Below are 21,452 nucleotides of genomic sequence, written 5' to 3'. Positions count from 1 at the left end.
TCCCTCCGGATAACTTCTCTAGTTCTCCCCTCCCCCTGCAGAATGTAATAATAGTAATAATACCAACTGATGTTATCGAGTGTCTTCTGAATGCCAGGTGTTGGTCTAAGGGCTTTACACACATCACTTCACTGCATCTTCTCAGCACACCCAGCACACTTCCAGAGGGCCAAAGCACGCTCCAAGACGAACGTGCTCCTATGGAGCCAACTGGGATCTGAGCGGAGATAGGCTGGCTCTGGGGGCCTCACGCTTTATCACTGCTCTGTGGGTGTCTTTTCCTCAGGCTTCTCACTGTGCTGATACAGCCCAGGCTGGACCTGTGACCTCATTCCATGGCATGGGATTTTGACTCCCGAGGATGCAAGGATGCAGGGATGGTGGGGCTGCTAGCGACTGTTCTGGCCCTGGCCTGATTCCAAGCCTGGTTCTCCCCCCAAGTCTGTGATTCTCAGTAATCTCCCAGTAAGTTCTCCTTTTATCCCAGTACCAAAGGACTAACAGATACAGGACAAACTGCTGATGTATCAGTTAGCAGCTGCTGTGGAATAAAACACCCCCTGAAAATGAGTGGATTGGAACAACCGGCAATTATTTCTCACAATCCCATAGGTTATTGGGAAGTTCGTCTGGTCTGGACCAGCTCATCCGGGGCTCGATGGTTAGGTTGGCCTCATGCACCTGTCTCGCAGTTGACGGGCTGGTTGGTCTGGGAGCCCTCAGCGGGGATGGTTTCCCAAACTCCAGCAGCCTGGCTCAGGCTCAATCACAGGGTTCCAAAGAGCAGCCAGTGATTCGCAGGCCTCTGTGTGTGTCACATTTGCTCTTGTCCCATTGGCCAAAGCAAGTGGCAAGGCCGTGCCCAGGGTCAGGTAAGGGAGGACGACAAAGGGCATGAACGGAGGGAGGGGGTATGTGTGTGGCCATTTCCACCATTTACCAGCGGCGGGAAGCATTCTTAGAGGCGGGTGCTGTGATGATTGCTTTTGCACAGACGGGACACTAAGGTGGGAGAGGAAGGCGACTCTCGCAGGGAAGGGCACGTGGTGGGTAGAGGCAGAGCCGGGATTTTCCAGCCCCTCTGGAATCTCGGGCCTCAGCCCCTCCTAGTTAAGGCAGGGCCCGGTGTTTCTCTCTGATGTGAAACAAGCTGATGCAGTAATCCTTCTTGCGGTAAGGAAAAGCTACAGTGAAACATTTGTTGTGCGAAATTAGCGAGTCCCATTTCCTGTGTGGAGTGCTGACCTGGGATAATTGCCTTTATGCACAGAAAAATAAGAAAGGGACCTGAAAGCGCTTTCCAGAGCCCAGAAAGGTCGCCTTCTTTAAAAAATCAATTACCTATTCCCACTTCATAGAAAACACTTCACACACACATTTTACATTCTAAGTAGAATTCAGAGCTCCCGGCTGAAATCTACCTGGAAATTCTTTCCAGGGGCTGATTGACCAGACAGAAGACCCCAATTACCTTGGCTATCCACATTTCAGGCGGCGGAACGCAGTGGCCGTCTCCATAATGAACTGCTTTTTTTCACCCAGCAGAAAACCCCAAAGTGTAAAATGAGCCTTGGATTTGGATTCTCCTCCCCCTGCCTGGGCTGCTATTGATCGGCTCTTCTGTCCGCCTGCCCCCTTCCACACACACTCAGTTGTCTCCTGGGCAAGGTACGGAAGACACTGCCTTCCTCCACATCTGCACGAGCTCCTACATCACACAGACCCACGTTCAATCCCTGTTCTGCTGCTTTCTCCTTATGCGGAATTGGCTCGTGCCTCAACTCCTCTGGACCTTGGTTTTGTCATCTGTAAAATGGGCACAATAACCAGCACATCACAGAGTCGGGCACGGCACTGGGTGTCATAAGGAGTCGTGTCAGGTGGCAGGAACTTGTACAAGGGCAGGTGGGGGGAGAGAGTGGATGTTTGTCAGGCACTTTCCTTGTCCCTCGAGGCTTAGCGCCTCCCCAGTCCTGGCTGGTGGATGGTCGAGGGTAGGGTTAGCCTCTGGAGTAGGACTGCCGGGTTCAAATCCCACGTCAGCGACTCACCAGCTGGTTGAGTTGAGGCAAGCCAGCTCACTTCCTTGTGTCTTGGTTTTGTCATCTGTACCATGGGGCCAGCCCTGGTACCTCTCTCCGAGAGTAGATGCCAAGAGGGAGTGAGCTAACCTGCCTGAGTGCTGAGCGAAGCGCCGGGTCCTCACCCACCCTGGGGGACGGCAAGAGGACCGTGGAGGTGGAGGAGGGTGAGCGTGGGAGGGGAGGTCAGCTCCTTTTCAACCTGTGGACTCGGAGGTGCCCTCCAGTGGGTGAATGGAGGTCTGGGAACACCGGGGTGCCGGGCGGGGCCTTGGGCTGGAGGCCATGGTGCAGATGGACAGAAGGCATGGAGGTTTCCGGAAGCCTATAATGAGATGCGGAACCTGTGTTGGGCCACCGCGTTCTCCCGGAGCAAAGGGCTGTGTGCAGCCGGAGGGAGGGAGAGTGTGTGGCTGCAGGTGGGCGAGCCGTGGCCTGGGCCACAGCCTCCCTGCAGAGGAAACCTCTCCAAGGAGGGCAGTGATGACTCAGTGCCACCCCGCCCGGGATTCACGTCCCGCCTCTCACTTAGCCCCCGTTTCTCTCTCTCTTGAAAATGAGGACAGCATGCAGTTTTCCGGGGCTGTGTTCCTTACAGCCGGTTCCGTCGGTCAGGGCAGGCCCCAGAGCCAGGCGGAAGGTGGCAATGACCGTCGTGTCATTGATGCATCTTGTCATCGGTCAGCTAGTCCTGGAGCCCCTGCCTGCAGGATCCTCCCAGCCCCCGACCACTTCCCAGACCTCCAGGCCTGGGATTACGGGGCTTGTCCCCGGGACCCCTCCCTGCTTCTCCACCTGCCCTTCACCCAAATCTATTGCCAACATGGCAGCTGAGGGACCCTTTGAAAATGGAAGCCAGATGCTGTCACTTGGCTCAAGACCCTCCAAAGTCTCCCCCCTACCAAGGGAGGAAAGGCCAGAGACCTTGCAATGACCTGCAGGCCCCGCATGGTCTGGCACCTCCCACCTCATCCCCCCGCACTGCAGCCACCCTAGCCCCCGCCCCATCCACACCCAGCACTCAGGGCCTTTGCACTTGCTGTGCCCCCTCCCCAGCCATGGCCTGGCTCGCCCCTCACTTCAGTCAGGCCTCTGTGCCTTGTCCCCTCTGCAGGGAAGCTGTCCCTGCTACCCTCACGCTCTCTATCCCATCGCCCTGATTTCTCTTCTTCAAAGCACTCACTGCCCGCGGCATACTTTTGTTTGTATCTGTTTCTCCCTGCACTGGGCCCTAAGTGCCAAGAAAGCAGAAGCTGAATGCACACGGGCTCTGGCTCCCCAGCAGCCAGCCTGCGGCTGGCCAGTCGGCCCCTCCGTGACGGGGACCATGCCAGTGGCTCTCACTTGCTGCCCTCCAAGAGGGAGCAGGCCCCTGATGGGCATCACTGCCCGTAACATTGGGAGGTCAGTTCCAGGACCTGTCCTGGGTCACTCTGTGGGTAAGAGGAGGCCTGAGGCACAGGGTGGTGCCCAGTGAGGCAGCTCAGGCCTGGAGTCCCAACACAGGAAACGTCAGTGGGAAGACGGGCTGGGTCCCGAGTGAGCTCCTGGAACCCCGGGCATGTGTCAGCAGGTGGACAGGTGAGCGTGGTCTTGTAGGGTCCTCAAGGCTCGGGCGGGGCTGAGGCCGCAGGCAACAGTGTCAGGGACAGAGCAGGGCCTCCGCTCCTCCCAGGCCCCAGGCGTCCGTGCAGGCTCCTTTCAGAGCCAGTGGGCAGGGTGAATGGGCGGTGGGTCCTGTCGGGGCGATTAGAGGGCACAAAGCTGAAGGGCTGGCAGCTTGGGATGTGGCCTGGGGAGGCTTCTCTGGGCAAACACAGAATAAAGGCCCTGCCTGCCCCTCACCCCTGCCCAGTGCCAGGTTATGTAATATGTTGATGCCATGAGGGGCATCCACCCAACCCTCTGAGAGCTCTGCCTACACCCCAGGAAATGAGTCTCAGGAGACTGACCCGGCTGGCTCCTGCCTCGCCAGCCCCCAGCCTGCCCGACACACACACACACACACACACACACACACACACACACCACTGTCTAAAAGAAAAGTAGAAACCTGGCTTTGGACTCAGTCACTCAAGAAATCTGTATTGGGTGTCTACTATGAGAGCAGGCGTTCTTCTAGGTGCTGGGAATACAGTAGGGAACATGACAGACAAAGATGGCTGCCCTTGGGGAATTGGCACTCTGGTGGGGAGACAGACAAAGAACATGACAACTACCTGGAGTGTGAGGTGGGGATAGGTGCTCAGGAGAAAGATAAAAATAAAGCCAGCAAAAAAGGCAAGAGGGGAGTGAGGGAGCTGGGGGGCTGCTGAGGTGGAGGACGGGAGGGGAAGAATTTCAGGAGAGCAAACGAGTGCAAAGGCCCTGAGGCAGGCGTGTGTGGCTGTGACGTGAGTCCTCAAAGCTAACAGGGAAGTGCGTGGGGCTGGAACAGCATGAGGGAGGTGAGGAGAGTACTTGCGTCAGGATGGGGACAGTGGCCGACTAAGGGCCTGTAAGGGATGGAGAGGACTTCTGCTCTTATCCGCCATGAGATGGAAGCTATGGCAGGGTTTTAGTGAAGGGATCTTGGGTCAAACCTGGCCCCGGAAGCATACACAGTGTTGTTCATCCACAAATGGAGCTGGTGGCCTGGTACCTCTTGAGGGCGTCTGTGGCCCGCCCCCCCAACACCAGCACACACAGCTCGGCCATGCTTTACTCTGAGCTCCCCGGAGCTCTGGGAGGGAAGAGCCCGGCAGGAAGGGATAACCATCCTGTCCCGCCACCAGTGGCCTGATAGGACTGGGCAGGACTGTGGCTGCTGAGGTCAGGAAGAGGCCTCCGGGTGGGTGGTGGGTCAGGAGAGGCCCCCGTATTGCCTGGTGGTCAAGGGTCTGAGCCCTAAGCCGACCCTCCAGCTGGAAAGACCCTGTGAGCTACCTACCTTACTGCTTCTCCTCCCATTGTTTTTTTTAAAGATTTTATTTATTTATTTATTTATTTATTAGAGAGCGAGCGAGAGAGAAACAGCGTGAGAGGGGAGAGGGTCAGAGGGAGAAACAGGCTCCCTGCTGAGCCGGGAGCCCGATGTGGGGCTCGATCCCGGGACTCCGGGATCATGACCTGAGCCGAAGGCAGTCGCTTAACCAACTAAGCCACCCAGGCGCCCCTCTCCTCCCATTTTTAACTGTAGCGTTTTCATACCCACAGAAGAGTTAAAAGAATCCTACAATGAACACACCCAGATACCCTTGACCCCAGTTGTTAGCATGTGGCCCCAGAGCTTCTCCCTTCCCCCCCCCTCCCTTTCTCTGTCTCTAGAGACCAGAGAGAGGGAGGTATGGCTATCCTAGTGTTTCATCCCTAAATGCTTCAGCATGTACCCATTTACCACCTAAAAATAAGGTCATTCCTCTCTACAAGAAAAACACCAAAATAACCCAAACGCTGACCACTGTACGATACCGCCATGCGATGTTGGTACCGTACATCAGCATGCAGTCTGTCAGCATCTAGCCCAAATGTCTCCACCACGTCCTCTACAGCTGTTTCACTTTGACTTTCCTCAATCTGGGATTCCATCAAGGATTAGACCCTTCATTTGCTGGTTACATTCCTTCAGCGTCAGATGTAGAATGAACAGTGCCCACTGCACCACCCACGATGCCTTTTTTTTTTTTCTTTCATGACACTGACATTTTTGAAGAGACAGCCCAGTTGTTTTGAATGACCCTCCATTTGGGCGTATCTGATTGTTTCCTCGTGATTAAGTTCGGGTGGAACATTCTGGGCAACAACACTACGGAGGTGAGGTCGCGTCCCCCCTCTCCCCAACCCCCACCATGTGTTACATAAGGAGGGCATCATGCCAACTTGTCCTGTCTTTAGTGATGTTAAATGTGATCATTCGATTCAAGTGGTTCCAACAGATCTCTCCATTGTAAAGTTAATCTTTCCCTTTGTAAATAATAATCCATCTGTGTAATGAATTATGATGTTTGAGACTGTGTGAATGTCCTGTGTGAATTCCCCCACAAATTTTCACACAGTGATTTCAGCAGCCTTGCCCGAGACCTTGCCCGAATCAGTGACTGCATTGGTGGCTGCGATGTGGAGATGTTCCTAATTCTATGAACCCTTCTATGTTCCTCAGTAAAGAAAAGTCCTCCCCCACCTTTTTGTATTATTACCACACACTTATGGATTGTTTCATCATGTTACTATTCAACGTGTTAGAAATCTGATGACTGTTGCCCTTTTTGATGTTCAAATTGTTCCAAGTTTGGCCTGTGGAAGTCCCTTCCAGCTGACTCTTTATGTGCCCCAATGTTTTCTTTAATAATAATTTCATTGAGGCATACTTGACATCGAATAAATTGCATATGTTTAAAGCGTACAATTAATACGTTTTGACATATGTCTATACCCATGAAATCATGACCGTGTTCAAGAGAGCAAACATATCCGTCCCTCCAAATGTTTCCTGGTGCATTTCCATCTTCATCTGGTCACCTTCCCCTCCAGCCCTTCACCATCCCCAGGCCACCACGGATCTGCTTGGAGTCATGTGGATGAGCTTGCATTCTAGAAATGGAAGCACCGTTCTGTGCTCCTTCACGTTATTTCCTTCCACTCAGCATCATCACTGAGATCCTTCTCTGTTACCACAGGTACCCAGACGTCATCACTTTCGTGGCTGAGTAGCAGTCCGTTGGATGGACACATCACAATTTGTCCATGTGTCGATATGGTGATGGACGTTTGGGCTATTTCCAGTTTGGGGCTATTACAAATAAAGCCGCTCTGAACATTCGCGTAAGTCTTTGCAAAAACAGACTACTTTTTCTCTCTAGTAAACCCCTAGGACTGGGATGGCTTGATCATATGGGAGGCGTACATTTAATTTTTAAGAAATTGTCAACATGCGCCCAAGGAGGTCGTACCACTTTCTGTTCCTGCCAGTCAGAGCCCGAGTTCCGGTTCCTGCACATCCTCCCGCAGACTGTCATGGTCAGTCTAAAGAACTGTAGCCATTCTATTAGGTGTGTAGTGATATCTCGCCGGGGTTTTCCTTTTTAAATTTAAATTTTAAAAAACTTCCCTTAGTGACAAGCGATGTTGAGCATCTTTTCACGTGCTATTTGCCCTATGTTTATTTTCGATTGTTACATGTCTATTGAAATCTTTAGCCAGTTTTGTACTGGGTTGTTTTTCTTACTCTTCAGTTTTGAGAGTTCTTTAAATACTCTGGATACAAGTTCTTTATTAAATATGTGCTTTGTAAAGATTTTCTCCTGGTCTGTGCTTTGTCTTCGCATTCTCTGAAGTGTCCCTCAAAGTGTGGAATTTTTACATCTCAATGTAATTCAGTTCCTTCACTTGTTCTTTCATGGATTGTGCTTTCCGTGGCATATCTGCTTAACCAAAGACCACAAAGATTTTCTCCTGCGTTTTCTCTAGAAGTTTTATTGTGTTAGGTTTTACCTTCAGGTCTACAAACCGCTTTGAGTTAATTTGTGTATACAAGTGTGAGGCATACATTGAAATTCTTTTTTTCTTCTTTCACATGTGTATCCAGTTATTCCAGCACCTTTTTAAAAAAAAGAGTTTGTTTTTAAGGACTCTCTATCCCCAACATGGGGTTTGAACTCACAACCCCGAGATCAAGAGTCGCACAATGCACTGACTGAGTCAGCCAGGCGCCTCCCAGCACCATTTTTAAAAAGGCGATCTTTCTCCACTGAATTGCTTTCATAACTGTCAAAAATCAGTTGTCTGAACGTGTGTGGGTCTATTTTTGGACTCTGTTCTGTCTTATGATCTATATGTCTATCTTTATGTCACTATCATACTGTTCTGATTGCTATAACTTCATAATAATTCTTAAAAGCAGACAGTATTAGCCTTCTAAGTTTGTTTTTTTCAGCTCTGTTTTGACCACGTGAGGTCCTTTTTATTTCCATAGGAATTTTAAAATCAGCTTGTCAATTTTTGCAGAAAGCCTGCTGGGATTTTGGTTGGGATTGCACTGAACCTATAGATCAGTTTGGGTAGAATTGCCATCTTAATATTGAGTTTTCTCATCCCTGAACAAAGTACAGTTGACTCTCATTATTCACAATAGTATGGTCTATAAAGTCTCCGTGAATGCTGAATTAGCAAATACTGAACTGTTGTTTCCGGGGGAAATACAAGGTTAGGTTCCTAGAGCCTCTAGTCACGTTTTTGTCAACTGATCAATAAACAACTTTGCTTTATATGTGTTTCTGTTTAAAGGGAACTTATGTAATATCTTTGGTTGATTTATTGCCATTGAACTCACAGTCAACAGCGTTATAACTCATGCCTGAATGAAGTTTAACACACACATTTTCTCAGTAAGGCACATCACAGCCTTAGTACAAGCGTGAAAACCATAGCACTAACTAAATAGATTGCAAACACTTGCTCACTTGCTTATGGTATGTGAGCTGAAACAAGGAGGCAGAGCATCACCTGGTTTGACCTCAGCTGGCAGTGTGGGTTGGGCTACTCACAATTTTCTGCTGTTCTGTGCATGTCTGTGAATAACTGCACGGCACTGCCATTATTGATCCGGGGGTTATGGATACATTTCGGTGAGTAGGTGAATTTCCAAGTGTGGAATCTGCAAATAATGAGGACTGACTTCTATCTCTCCGTTCATTTAGGCTTTCCTTAATTTCTCTTAGCAATGCTTTGTAGTGTTTCATAGCTTTTGCCAGATTTATCCCTAAGTAGTTCGGCATTTTTAATGATACTGTGGTTTTTTTTTTTCCTGTTTCAATTCTCGATTATTCATTGCTGGCATATAAAGATACAATTGATTGTTGTATCCTGGAACCTTGCCAAACTCAATTAATTCTGGGAGGTTTTTTGTAGATTCCATTGGATATTCTCCATAGATGGTGGTGTCATGTGCTAATCAAGACAGTTAACCTCTTCCTAATCTCATGCCTTATCTTTAATTGTTATTTCTCGCCTATTTGCACTGGCTAGAAACTCCAGTAAATGTTGAATGGTTAAGAGTGGACATCCTTTCTTGTTCCTGACCTAAGAGGGAGAATATTCTGTCTTTTGCCTTTAGGTATGATGTTAGCTGTAGTTCTTCACAAATGTTCTGTGCAAGGAAGGACACCGTGCAAGGGGTTTAGACCTTGTTAGGAAAGGTGTAGTTCAGTCACGGGCAGCAGAGAACTTTGATGCCTAGCCCGGCTGGAGCTGGCCTGGAGTTTCTAGGGGAAGCAATAGGCCACCCTTCAGTGGGTATGTGTTGGGGGCTGCAGGCCTTCAGCCAATGGTCATGGGCAGCGGGAGACAGGGCGCCGGCGGGCAGGGGTCTTCAGACTACCTGGGCTGCACACGGACTTGCGGAGAGAGTTGTTGTGTCTGTGGGACTCTCCAGGCCACGGGCGACTGTATGCAGGTCATGGAGGGGCTTTGGTTTCAGGAGGGCTGTAGAAAGGTTATCACCGGGCCGAGGCTGCAAGGTCGCAGGGGGATCACACTCTGAGCCCTTGGCAGGGGTAAGAATCCACCGTGGGACACCCCCTCCTCAGTAACCGCCCCGCTCCAGCCCTACGTGCCAAGCTGGAAATTGCAAGAAGCCTTTTCCTTCTGCAATGTCCCCCCAGAGTCCTCTACTGAGGTCTTAAAATTGTGCTCACTTTACAGGAGAAATGCCTAAAGGAATTCTGTTGCTCATCATAGAGTAATAATCGAAGGAGCATTTGGAACTGAGGGGCAATGAATTAGTAACTGACACAGGTGGGCAGAACCCCGATTTCAACCGCTCTCCAAAGCTGGCAGGGGAGGGGTAGGAGGGTTTCAAGAATAGGTAGGGGTGGGGAAGGGGTCAAAGGAACTGTCCGGGGGAAGCGAGCTTGGGTCCCTGAGAGCAGAGGACTGGCTGGGCTCTGGCGTGAGGGCAACTGGCTCAGCTCTGCAGGCATCCACCGCTAATCACCTTTTGTTCCCAGATTACTGCTTATCTGATGACCCAGGAAAATAAAGGACTACTTTTCTGTGCTGGAATCGGTGGCCTCCTTTCCCAGGCCCCATCCACAGGCCTGGCTGGGCCGCCTGTCCAGAATCACGGGACACAGATGTCCACAGGCCGCATACTACCAACAGAGCTGGGGCCGGACCCCAAGTCTCCTAGCCCCCCATCCATGTCTGAGCTGGGGTCCTCTGTGTGTCCCACCCCTGACTCCACACCTCCGCCTGGAAGTGACATGGAGCTTGGCACAGGGTAGGGGCTCAGGAAACATCCCTATGATGAAGGGATGCAGGTAGGTTTAGGGTGTATTTCATCTCGGAGTCTCCAGTGAGCAGCAGAGAACATGCTCAGTGAATGCTCAGCATGGGCAGGAAGAAAGCAGAGTAGGTATCGAGAAGCTCGTGGGTCCACTGGAGAGATCGGAGGGATTTTTTTTTTTTCAGTGTTCAAAGCACTTTATTTGTATTAATTCCTTTGACCCGCTGAATAATCCTGTGTTGGTGTTTATCACCATCTCCATCTTAGAGATGAAGACAACAAAGCCCAGAGAGGTTAAGTTAGCTGCCCAGCATCACACAGGAAGTGGCAGACCTGGGACTCCACCCCAGGCTCTGTATTTCAGACACCACTCTTACTCACCATGAGACACTGCCTCTTCGGCCATCTCCTCTGTACCCCCAGCCCTAGAAGGTGGCGCTCAGTCCGCACTTACTGAAGAGCTGACGTACCAGCAGACAATGAACCCAAGCCGACAACTTTCTGCTGGTTGCACCCTGTGGCTGGTGTCCCAGCTCTGAACAAGCCCCCTTAGAGGCCCTCTGGCTAATTTAGTTACTTCATTTCTTTTGAACCCAGGCCTGCAGGACTATGATTAATGATGGTAACACCTAACCTTTATTGGAGGGAGCTGGAGGCACACTCGTGGCACAGATGGATGCTTGCCCACCCGACACCCAGACTCCGTCAACCTTAGTAACAGGACCCCTGCGCCCTCTGCTTCCCAGCCTCCTTGGCACCACATGTGGCCATACTAAGCTCTAGCCAATGCGATGTAAGCGGAAGGGGGGTGTGGGACTTCAGGGAAGCTTCCATGGAAGGAGGGGGCCAGCTCTCTCCCTCCCTCCCTCCTTGATGTTGTCAGGGCTGGGAAGAACATGCCCGAAGCTCCGGAAGCTACCCTGGACTGGGAAGGTGACCCTGAACTTGAGCCACTTGCTGAAGAGGTCAGAAACAAAGACAGGAGATGGGTTCTCCAGTGATCTCCCCACATATGAAGCCCTGGATGGCCCTGGATTGATAGCCTCACACTTCCTTTTTTTTTTTATTAAGATTTTATATATTTATTTGAGAGAGAGAGGGAGTGCATGAGCAGGGGGAGGGGCAGGGAGAGGGAGAGGGAGAAGCACACTCCCCGCTGAGCAGAGAGATTGACGAGGGGCTCGATCCCATGACCCCAAGATCATGACCCGAGCAGAAGGCAGACGCTTAACCGACTGAGCCACCCAGGTGCCCCCTCACACTTCTTTTATGGGAGAGAGCTCCAGCTTCTCTCTTGCTTCTGCTGCTGCTATTTGGGGTCTCCCGATCAGGCTATACCGAATCCTCACCGACATGGGTGTGGTTATGATGCCCATTTTTCATTTGAGGAAGCTGAGTCCTAAAGAGGTAGAGCAACTTGAGCCCTGAAGTCTGGCAGTAGGGTTTGCATGCGTACCTACCGAACGGCGGGTGCCCCCCAGCAGAAAGCTAAGTGCTCGGTGTGCTGGGTCAGGGCTCGCTGCAGAGTGGCGGGGCTCTGCCAGACGGGCATCGGGAGTGTCAGGGTTTTGGCAGTGGCCTGGTCTGCTGGCTGGGGGAGCTGCTCCGTGTTCCCACCACATTCGAGTCTGGGCCAGGGCCCTACAGTATTTTGGCAGGGGATCCAGACCATGGTTATTAAATTCCTCATATTCTGATCTGCCCTCAAGGAACCAGCAGACCAAGCGGAGGCAATTATTGGAGGCTTTTGCAAGAGGGAAGTCATTCCAGCCCCATGTGAAAGAGGATGGGGTGGCTACAGTCCCCTGACGGGGAGTTGGGATCTCAGAGCTGCGAAGATGGTCTTGGTTAGCTTCTGAAGCAGGCCCCAAAGCTGTACGTGGTAAAGCAGTCATCCAACCCTCCCGTCTGATTCCAGAATCCACCATACCATGAGGCGCAGAGAGGAGAGATTTTGCCACATCCCACACAGCCGGCAGGAGACCAGCTGGATCTGGATCCAGGTTTCTTAATTCTTGTTCCCATTAGGTTTTCAGACTTCGGGGCCTCTAGGTTCATGAACATACGTCAGATGGTGAATGATGTCCATCTCCCTACCCTGCACTTCCCTCCCACGCACCGGGAGCTGTGGCCAAGAGACCAGCTGGAGATGAGGCAGAAATTCTGGGCCTGGTTCTTGCCCCATCAGCAACATCACCTCTATGGGTCTGACACGTGACATGGCGACACATCCCTGAGCCGGACTCGTCAGTTATGGGCCATGCCGTCCACCATAGGCCCTGCACATGGACACTACGTGGGCTCCCCCCCACCCCTGTGGGCTCCTGAGCAAGTTCCTTCCACGAGGGCTGTGTTCTTACTGATGTAACCTGCTCTCATTCATCTACTTACTAAATACGCATCGAATGTCTACTATGGGCCATGTCAGGCACAGTTTAAGGAGAGGAGAGATTATTTACATATATACACACACTTTTACATGTATTGTATATTTGTATGTTATACAGAAAACTTCCTGCTGGTGATTGTGCTAAAAAGAAAAATAAAGCATGTTAAAGAGATAGTGATGGTGATGAGGTTTCTTTAAGGGGGCCAGGGAAGGTCTCTTGGGTGTGCGAGCAGAGACCTAGATGAAGCAAGAAGTCATGTGCTCTGGGCAGAGGGAACGGCGGCAAGCACAAAGGCCCCGAGATGGAAACGTCACGTGTGCTTCAGGGACAGTAATAGGGGCACGTGGGTGGCTCAGTTGGAAGTGTCTTGACTCTTGATTTTGGCTCAGGTCATGATCTTGGGGTCGTGATTTCGAGCTCTGGGTTGGGCTCTGCACCCGAGGGGGGGTCTGCTTGAGATTCTCTCCCTCTCCCTCTGCCCCTCCCTCTCTCCCTCTCTCAAAAAAAGCCCAAACAGAATGACTGACTGAATGAATGAATGAACAAAAAAAGGACAGCAATAAGGCCCAGCGGGCCAGAGGGTAGAGCCTGGGGGCGCTGGGTAGCAAGCAGGTCTGAGGAGTGAGCGCGGGGAGAGGGGGAAGGAGGAGAAGTGCCTTCTACAGGCCAAGGAGAGGGTCTGGGTAATAGTCCACGTGCAATGGAGACCGACAGATGGTCTTGCACCTTGGCCTGCTCTGTGGTGTGGGGGCTGGATTGAGGGCTAGGTCTCAAACGCCATCGACCCTCCTTTGGCTCCTCAGGATGGGACGTGGTGAGGCAAACACCTCCCAGAAACCAGGGAGGCGCTGCGACGCTTCAAGTGGAGAGGCCAGCGACAGGCAAGAGAGGGTGCTGCGCTCGCTGCGGGCCATTTGTCCGGGCGCTGCAGGCCCTGGGGCCCCAGCAGGGACGAGCGGACGCCTAGATCCCTCCCTCCCAGGGCCTGGATGACACATCCCCCTGCTTAGTGTGGTGCGGCCCTCAGTAGACCCCGTGTTACGGTGACCTGTTCCTCATCACCCACGCCAAACCCAACACACTGGGAGCCCCCCTAGAGCCTCATTTCTGAGTCCTGTCCTAGTTAGCCCGGGTGCCTAGGACACAGGGACAAGGAAATGCCCTGAGGAGTGCCCGCCATGTCGTCTGCACGACCAACCTTTAGTCCTGACAACCACCCTATTTTATAGATGAGAAAACGAAGTCAGCGAGGCGATCTGCCTCAGCGTCCAGGGAGCCGGTGTGAAGCAGAGTCAGTCTGCATTCTTTGGACTCTGCGAGCTACCTACTACTTGCTGGATCCGTGATTGCATCTGGGTCTCAAGTACCCGTTTGCTCTTCTCCCCTCATCTGCCATTAGTAAGTAGTACGATGGTGTCGACGTCTATGACCCGCACTGGGAGGACAATAAAAAAGGACAGTAGCAAGTGTCGGCAAGGACGTGGAGAAAGGAGAACCCTCGCACCCCGTTGGTGGGAATGTAAAATGGTGCAGCGTCTTTGGAAAACAATTTGGCGGTTCCTCAACGACTGTACAGTTACCATAGGACCCAGCAATTCTGTGAGGCACGTTATGTGCCCAGGGGATCAGAGATAGAGGTCTGTGCAGAAACTTGCACGCAAATGTCCACAGCGGCGTTACTTCTAAGAGCCCCCAAACGGAAAACAGTGTCCACTGACCGTGAACAGATACAGGGGACGCGGTGTTTCCACACAATGGAATACAATTCAACAATCAACAGGGACAAAGCGCTGACACACGCGAGGACATGGATGGGCCTTGAAAACACTGCGCAGTGACAGGAGCCAGACACCGAAGGCCACAGAGTGTGATTCCATTTACACGGAATGCCCAGAATAGGCAGATCCATCGACAAAAGGTAGATTAGCCGTTGCCTCGGGCTGGGAGTGCGCTTTGGGGAGGGGATAAGTGATTGCTAACGGGTGTGATTTCTTTTCTGAGGCGGTAAGAATGTTCTGGAATCGGACGGTGCGACGGTTGCACAACTCTGAACGTATGGAAAAAAAAACACTGACTTGTACACACTTCAAAAGGGTGAATGATCTCAGCCAAGTTATTAAAGCGAACCTGTGGGTCGTCCTTCCCCAAGCCCCAGGCTAAGCACAGAAGGATCCTTTGCAAGAAGCCTTGTCCCCAGACACCAAAGCCTGGGCTTGGAATGTGGCGCGCTCACTCTCAGACCGGCAGGAAGGCGGACTTATCTGTTCCTCGGGCACACATTCCAGCGGCCTGACTCGGCCTCCAGCAGTTTTAGGATTCCTGTGTCTACAAGGTCCGATTCCGAAAAGCCTGAGCCGTGGGCCTCCGGTCAAACACCGGCCCCTCCAGAGCGAGCAGCTTTCCCGAGGCTGTGCAGGCCCGGAAGTCCAGGCTCAGCCGCCAGCAGATGCCGGGATCATCCCAAACCTGGCTCTCTGGGAAAAGGGAACTATAGGAGCCTTGGTTGAAGGCCTACTAAGTGCTGGGCCCAACACGAGGTTCCTATTTAGCCTCAACCACTGCCATTTTGCTTGAGGAAAGGGATGCGCAGTGAGACTAAGTGCCCCGTCCCCGGTGACAGGTGGCAGAAGTTCTTGTTCTTCTCGGTGCACCGAGCACCCAGCCGGCACCCCGCGGGACTCTGGGCCCTAGTTTTCTTACCCCTTGGTAGAGGGGTACACACCACACCTACCATGCGGGCCAGTAGCACCTGGCTTGTAGTAAGTGCTCATTGCTCATGGGACATGGAACGGCTGCTGTTGGCCAGGCCAGCCCCCATGGCCCGGCTCAGTCTCTGCTCTCGGGACATGGGTGTTAGCCCCTCAGCTCAGAGCCGTTCTGTCCTGCTCCTCTCGGAGCCCACCGTCCCCCTGGGACATCCCTGACCCCTTCCCCCTACCGCTGTGGTTCGGAGACCTCTCTAATCTCTCTGTTGAAACTCCTGAGGGCAGAACTTGCAGAAGCAGAGCTGGGCCTGGAAGGGCCTTTGACCGCCTGGTTGCAGCCCCTGGAACCCCTGTGATGGGCCGGCCAGGCTAGGTGTGGATTCCCGTGCCCCAGGGACAGGCAGGTTCCTCCTCCTGAGGGCCTGCTCCCCGGGTGGGGCTGGAAGGCTGGTCGAAGGCCACCAGGCAGCTCACCCACCAGGACCTGGGACCTGGGACCTGTGGTGCCGCCTGGCTCCTCCCTCCCCCAAACGGGGGCCAACAAAACCACGAAGCACTCGTTTTCAAATCACATATGGCTTCTTTGACCCCATCAAATAACTTTATTCACACAAACGTCCCTTAATTTACAAAGCCTCAGTCATTCATACACATTAGGGGGATCCACAGTGTTCAAGGAACTTAAATATAATGTATCATACCAACCCAAGTAAACCAAGTACAAAAAATATTCATATAAAGTTGTTCACACGTAGGTCCTAGATTACCAGCTTCTGTGCAAAAAAAGAAAATAAAGAAAAATAGATTAACTAGTATCTGAAGCTAACTTTGCGCCTGGGTTACTCGGTGCCTCCCTCACATCCAAGTCGTCCCCACCTGCATGTTAAATCGTGGCCTCATACTCCCCGGCTCTGATGGAGGAGGCCCCCTGGGGCACATAAAGAGTTCTTTACAACGTTCCTGAACAAACTCCCTTCCTTTTGTGTGGCCCCTCCTGGGAAAAGATGTGGGGGCCTCTGGGTAACCAGTGGGAGTGGCTTCACCTCTCGATCGTGACCTTGGAAGCTTACATTCGCCAGCCCTCCTGTCCCACCTCCTCGCTTTCCCTCTGAGGGCATCTCTCTGGACAGGAGTCCCTGACCTCCGAGCCTGGCAGGCAGGATCAGAGACGGGCCTGGCGTCCCGGAGGCCGTGCCTCGGCCCAGTGTGGGAGGACGGCCAAGGTGCCATCTCCGGGCCTTAGCCCCAGGCTTGGCTGTTGTCAGGCTGTCAGTTCCTAGGTGACTCCAGTAGCGCTGTGGTCTGGGGGCCACCACGCAGGCCAAGGGAGGGGAAGGGAGTCAGGGGGGGAGCAATAACCCAGGAGCCACTGGTGCCCCCAGATGGGTGTGTACGGGGGAGGGGGGGGCACAAGGAGGATCAGAGGGGACAGGCGCACTTGGTGGGCAGAGCCAGGAGCCCAGGCAGCATGGAGCAAGGTGAGGGCAGAGAGTTAGGGGTCCCCTTCTTAGGGGGTGGAGGCCCAACTCCTGCTGGTTCCAAGTTTCCAAAAGATACTCTGAGGCTGAAACCCAGACAGCCATCCTACAAAGATCTGTCTTCTGAAAAGGTAAACTGCAACAGCATAAATAGAACATTCCTACAATGCCGGCTCTTTACCTTTTCTCAGAAAAAAGACTCAGGCAAAAATAATCTTATTGCTCCAAACACTGGTTTTCTAGGAGACAGCTGATATGTCAAGGAGCAGAGAACCTGGGAGGAAGGGAATGGTGGAGGTGGGGAATGTCCACGGGCAAGAAGGCTGCGAAGGTGGTGGTGAGTGGTCTTAGCACCGCGGGGTCAGGGAGCAGAGGGGGTGCAAGGCGCGCGCCCCTGCGGGCTCAGCCTTCATTCGCTCTGGGACCCCCCACTGGCAGTGCCCGAAAGGAGGCCAGGCCCCATCAGGAGTCGGATCTCTGCCAGTGTTGGGCTCGTTTCTCCTCTAGCTGTAAACAGGGTATTTCTTAAGTAAACATTGAATACACTCCCTCAGAAAGGCAGCCAATTGGGGGCAAACCACGTCTGGGTGGGAGGAAAGAAGTCCCACTCTCCTGTCCCAATGCTTCTGGGATGAAAGGGGCCTAAGGCCTGCGCCTTTCGTCCCCGGTGCCCAGAAAGGGGTCAAAACGGAGCCAGTCCTGAACGGACAGACTGCAGCATCCTCCTGGCTAGAGGTAAGAGGCAGGGGGCCTGCTGGGTAGTGAGAGGCAGAGAGCATCCACCTGGTGGAAACATGGTTGCTCTGTCCTCGGCTATAGCTGCGCTTAGTGTCCCGGTGGTGGCGGGAGCCCTGGGCCTGGCTTCCCTCATGGCTCTCTGTGGGCGGGAGCGAGAGGTTAAGTGACAGACAGACATAGGGAGAAGGATGCCACGGACTTCCAGCGGAGCCAGCAGGTCTGGTTAAGCGAGGGCAGTGGAATAAGGCACTATGATCTGTCTTGCTGAGTCCTCTCGCTGGGGGGGGATACTGAGCTCAAGACCCAGAGGTCTCAGGCCCAGAACCTCCCCGCTGCGGGCTAACCGTTTCACAGATCCAAGGAGAAGAGAGTGACTGCTATTTCAAGGTTTGGAACTCCTAGAACTTGCACAGGCCTTACGAACGTGGTGGCGCTGAGATGAGGTGGCACAGGGCTGCTGCCAGGCCCAAACTGCAGGCGGAGAGGATGAAGAGGGGGAAGAGGAGGTAGCAGGCTGACCCACAGCGGGAACAGGGGGAAGGTGGCTGAGAAGCGGATGGGAGCTACCTGGGTCCAACCGAGGCTCGTCCACTGGCTGTGGGCCGAGCCGGCGCTCACTTGGGGTTGACGTCCACCTGGCTGGCTGGGCACCCGGGGTGGACAAAGTGGGGGGCGGGGGTGGAGGGAGCAAGAGGGAGAGACAGGCACTTGGGGCTAACGAGCTGGCCATCGTGAGCCTGGGAACGAGGACCTGCCACCAAGCAAGGGTAGGCTGAGTCCTGCAAGATAAGTGCTAGCCCTCCCAGGCTGCCTGCCTTGCCCAAAAGGCAGAGACATCCTGTGACCTACGGGGGCTACATTGATGCCAAGAGAAATAATGAAGGGGGACCGCTGCAGCTCCGAGACCTGATCCAGATGGAGGTTAGAGACCGGGGGAGGGCCGAGGTGAAGTTGAAGCAAAGGGCCTCAGGTTAGGCCTGAGCCTTGACCAAGAACCTGAGGGCGGGGGCTGCAGCCAGGAAACGTGGGGTGAGAACCAGTCCCCTAGTTCTCACCATCAGCTGCCCCCAAGGGGAGGGGAGGGGAGGGAAGGGGAGGCAGAGAAGGAGGGTGCGCTGCAGTCAGGGACACTGTGCTCCCCACCCTCCCGGGGGCGGCTCAGGGTGCACTCCGGTGGCCTGAGAAGCCAGAGAGGAGATGGGGTGGGTGGGCATGAAGGATTTCACAAGGAAGGGAAGGGCACGGCTCCCACCTACAGCCCTGCTCACCACGGCCAACCGTCTGCCCAGGAAGCAGCAGCAGCCTTGGTATTTTAGGGCCCTGAGAAAAGGCGAGAAAATGCCAGCAAATGTGTGGTGAGTTTGCAAGTTTGGGCTGGTGTCGCGTTGGTCTCTCCCAAACGCCCAGGGCCAAAGGACGGCCACTGGGGGGGGGGGGGAGGAGGAGAGCCCCCCCTTGGTCACACACCAACCTGAATGCCCTCCAACTACCTCCCCTATCGATCCTATGCTGGTTTCGAGAAAACAAGAAACAAAAGAATTTCTTTCCCTTTCCCCCAAGACCCCGTCTTGCTTGGTCGTAATGGGGGGAAGCCTTTGCAGCAGCCCCAGCAGCTTGCGGGTGAGAGGGACGACACGGGGCCAGCCACCTGCCCCTGCGCCCAGGGAGGTGGGGGGGTGGGGGGGCAAACCCTCAGGTTCAGAAGCCCGAGGCGAGGGAGCTGCCCGCGTGCTGGCAGAGAGCGTGGGATGGCCACACAGACCATGGTCTGCACAGACGCTGGTGCTGAGGTCAACAGGGTCACACGGGGCAAACTTTAAGGTGGCAGGCCACACATGGGCACCTGACAGCTGTGGGGGGTCGGGGGGGGGTCTAGCCCGTCCCCTCCCTGCTCTTGGTGGGTCCATTCTTTTCCCACCAGACACGTGTACGCGGAGGGAGGGCACCTAACAGTTAAGTTCCTGGGGGTGAGGGAGACGGCGCTTGACGCTGTCGCCGGCTGGGACACCATGGGCCCACGTGCAGGGCATGCCCTTCACTGCAAGGAGGTGACAGTGGCAGCCAGTTTCAGGACACCCTGTTCTTAGGGCCAGGTCACAGTCGGATCGCAGGGACTCAGGTCGTCTCTGACAACCGGGATGCGTGGCGGGCACATGTGGGAAGGAGATGATCAGGAGGCAGGAGGTGACGGGAGCTAACCTCACAGGAGTGACAGATGCCCGCCGAAGACCCGGCCGTGTCCCAGGCAGAGGTTTGGCACGACGGTTGTTTTTCCTGGGGCGGCGGGGGGGGGGGTCTTCCTCTGGGAGGGAGACCACTAACAGAAAGGTAGGCTTGTAGAGCTGGGCTGGGCTGGTGCTCGACCGCCGGGAAGTGGGGGATATCACCTCTGTCTGCCCCCCCACACCCCGCCCAGCGCTCCGGGTTCTAAAGGGCAGAAGAGAGAATGGCCTCCCACCACTGTGAGTCCTGGAGTGGCCCAGGGCTTCCGGCAGCTGAGAGAGAACAAACCCGCAGTTGAGACTTTCTTTCTTGAGTTCTCCGGGCCAAACCCTGTCTTCCTCTTCCAGGTCCTTCTTCACCTCTGACCATTTCTAAGGCCCGAGGGAGGCCCGCGGAGTCCGGCAGCGCCTGTGTCTGTGGGGGGAGGTGGCCCACAGGCTGCCTTCTGTCTTCATGCCCCCCAGGCCGGGACCCACCCTGGCTCTCCGCAGAGAGGCAGGCCTTCTCTGGGGAAGTGAGGTGCTCTAAGCAGAACTGAAGGATGGGTAAAACAAAGAAGACAGAGGGAAAATAAAGGAACGAAACAAAATAGCTCCCTAACCCCTTACAAAAATTAAAAACGACATTTATACATATGCTTTTGTCCATGTTGTTTCTCCACAGCATAGTTTCCTGCTCTTCTGAAGTCTTAATCGTTTAAATTAAAAAAGGAAGAAAAAAAAAAAAGAAAAAAGAAAATAAGATTTAAAAAAAATTAAGCGAAACTAAAAGGAGGGGGGAAAACCCAAATAAAAGCTTCACATTGCCGGAGATCCAGCTGTCGGGAGATCACCAACCGACCAAGCCACCACCTCGGTGGGCCTCTGTGGGAGACACGATGAGACTGTGGGTCCCGAGGATCAACCTGGAAGACAGAAGACAGAAGGCCGGGGATGAGCGGACGCTGGGCCGGTGGGCTCGGGGCACCTCCAGGCTCCGGATGCCCCACTCGGGGCCAGCACTCAACCCCGAGGACCTCAGGAGCTGTGACGTGCTGGGGGCCAGAGAGGTTTCTGAATACCTCACAGGGAGTGAATCTAGCTTCGCTACAACCACCCTGCCGTGGACACAGCACACTATTCTCCTTTTTCACAGAGGGAAACTGAGGCACTGTTAATAAAGACACATGACTAACATCACACTGATGGAGCAGCCAACCCTGGCTGGGAACGCAGGCTTGCTGGCTGCAGCTGCCAATCCCATCATGACCCCCATCCCTGTGCTATTAGGACAAGATGCCGCAGGACCCTAGCCATCGGTCCCTCCAGACCCTGGCCCACGTCCCTCCTCGCCCTCTCTAACTGTGCTGTACGGACGTTTCGCGCTCACGCTCTCGGGTTTATTCTGTGTCACAGACAAGTGCGGCTCAGCCCCCTGAGAACCTGAGTTAGCCAAAGCTCTCAGGTCTCAAGAGAGGCCAGAACCCCACAGCCAGGGGCTGGGGTGACTCAGGGCCAGGGTTAAGAATGAGGTTCTGCCACTTGACCACGGGCAAATTTAAGCCCTCTGCTCCTTGGTCTCGTCACTTGCACCACATC

The 21,452-nt window shown here is 53.8% G+C and overlaps 1 protein-coding gene across 2 annotated transcripts in view; it reads right to left on the bottom strand.

Annotated features, from left to right (window-relative positions):
• Positions 1-15,996: 15,996 nt before the first annotated feature.
• The window catches only part of STK35 (serine/threonine kinase 35), a 42,987-nt gene continuing 37,531 nt past the window's right edge, over positions 15,997-21,452 (bottom strand). Inside the window, exons 4-5 of one of the 2 annotated variants that reach the window (XR_004075317.2) lie at positions 20,164-20,779; positions 15,997-16,209 (exon numbers count right to left, since the gene is read on the bottom strand). The gene's annotated coding sequence lies outside the window, so the exon portion shown is untranslated. Of the gene's footprint in view, positions 20,780-21,452 lie in introns of both variants that reach the window. The other variant, XM_006732288.3, reaches the window with a different exon arrangement.

Source organism: Leptonychotes weddellii, chromosome 10 (genome assembly GCF_054177405.1).
Source record: "Leptonychotes weddellii isolate Sample4059 chromosome 10, ASM5417740v2, whole genome shotgun sequence".
Classification (NCBI taxonomy): domain Eukaryota; kingdom Metazoa; phylum Chordata; class Mammalia; order Carnivora; family Phocidae; genus Leptonychotes; species Leptonychotes weddellii.
The sequence above is the reverse complement of the archived record's forward strand: the minus strand, read 5'-3'. Positions and strand labels throughout refer to the sequence as shown.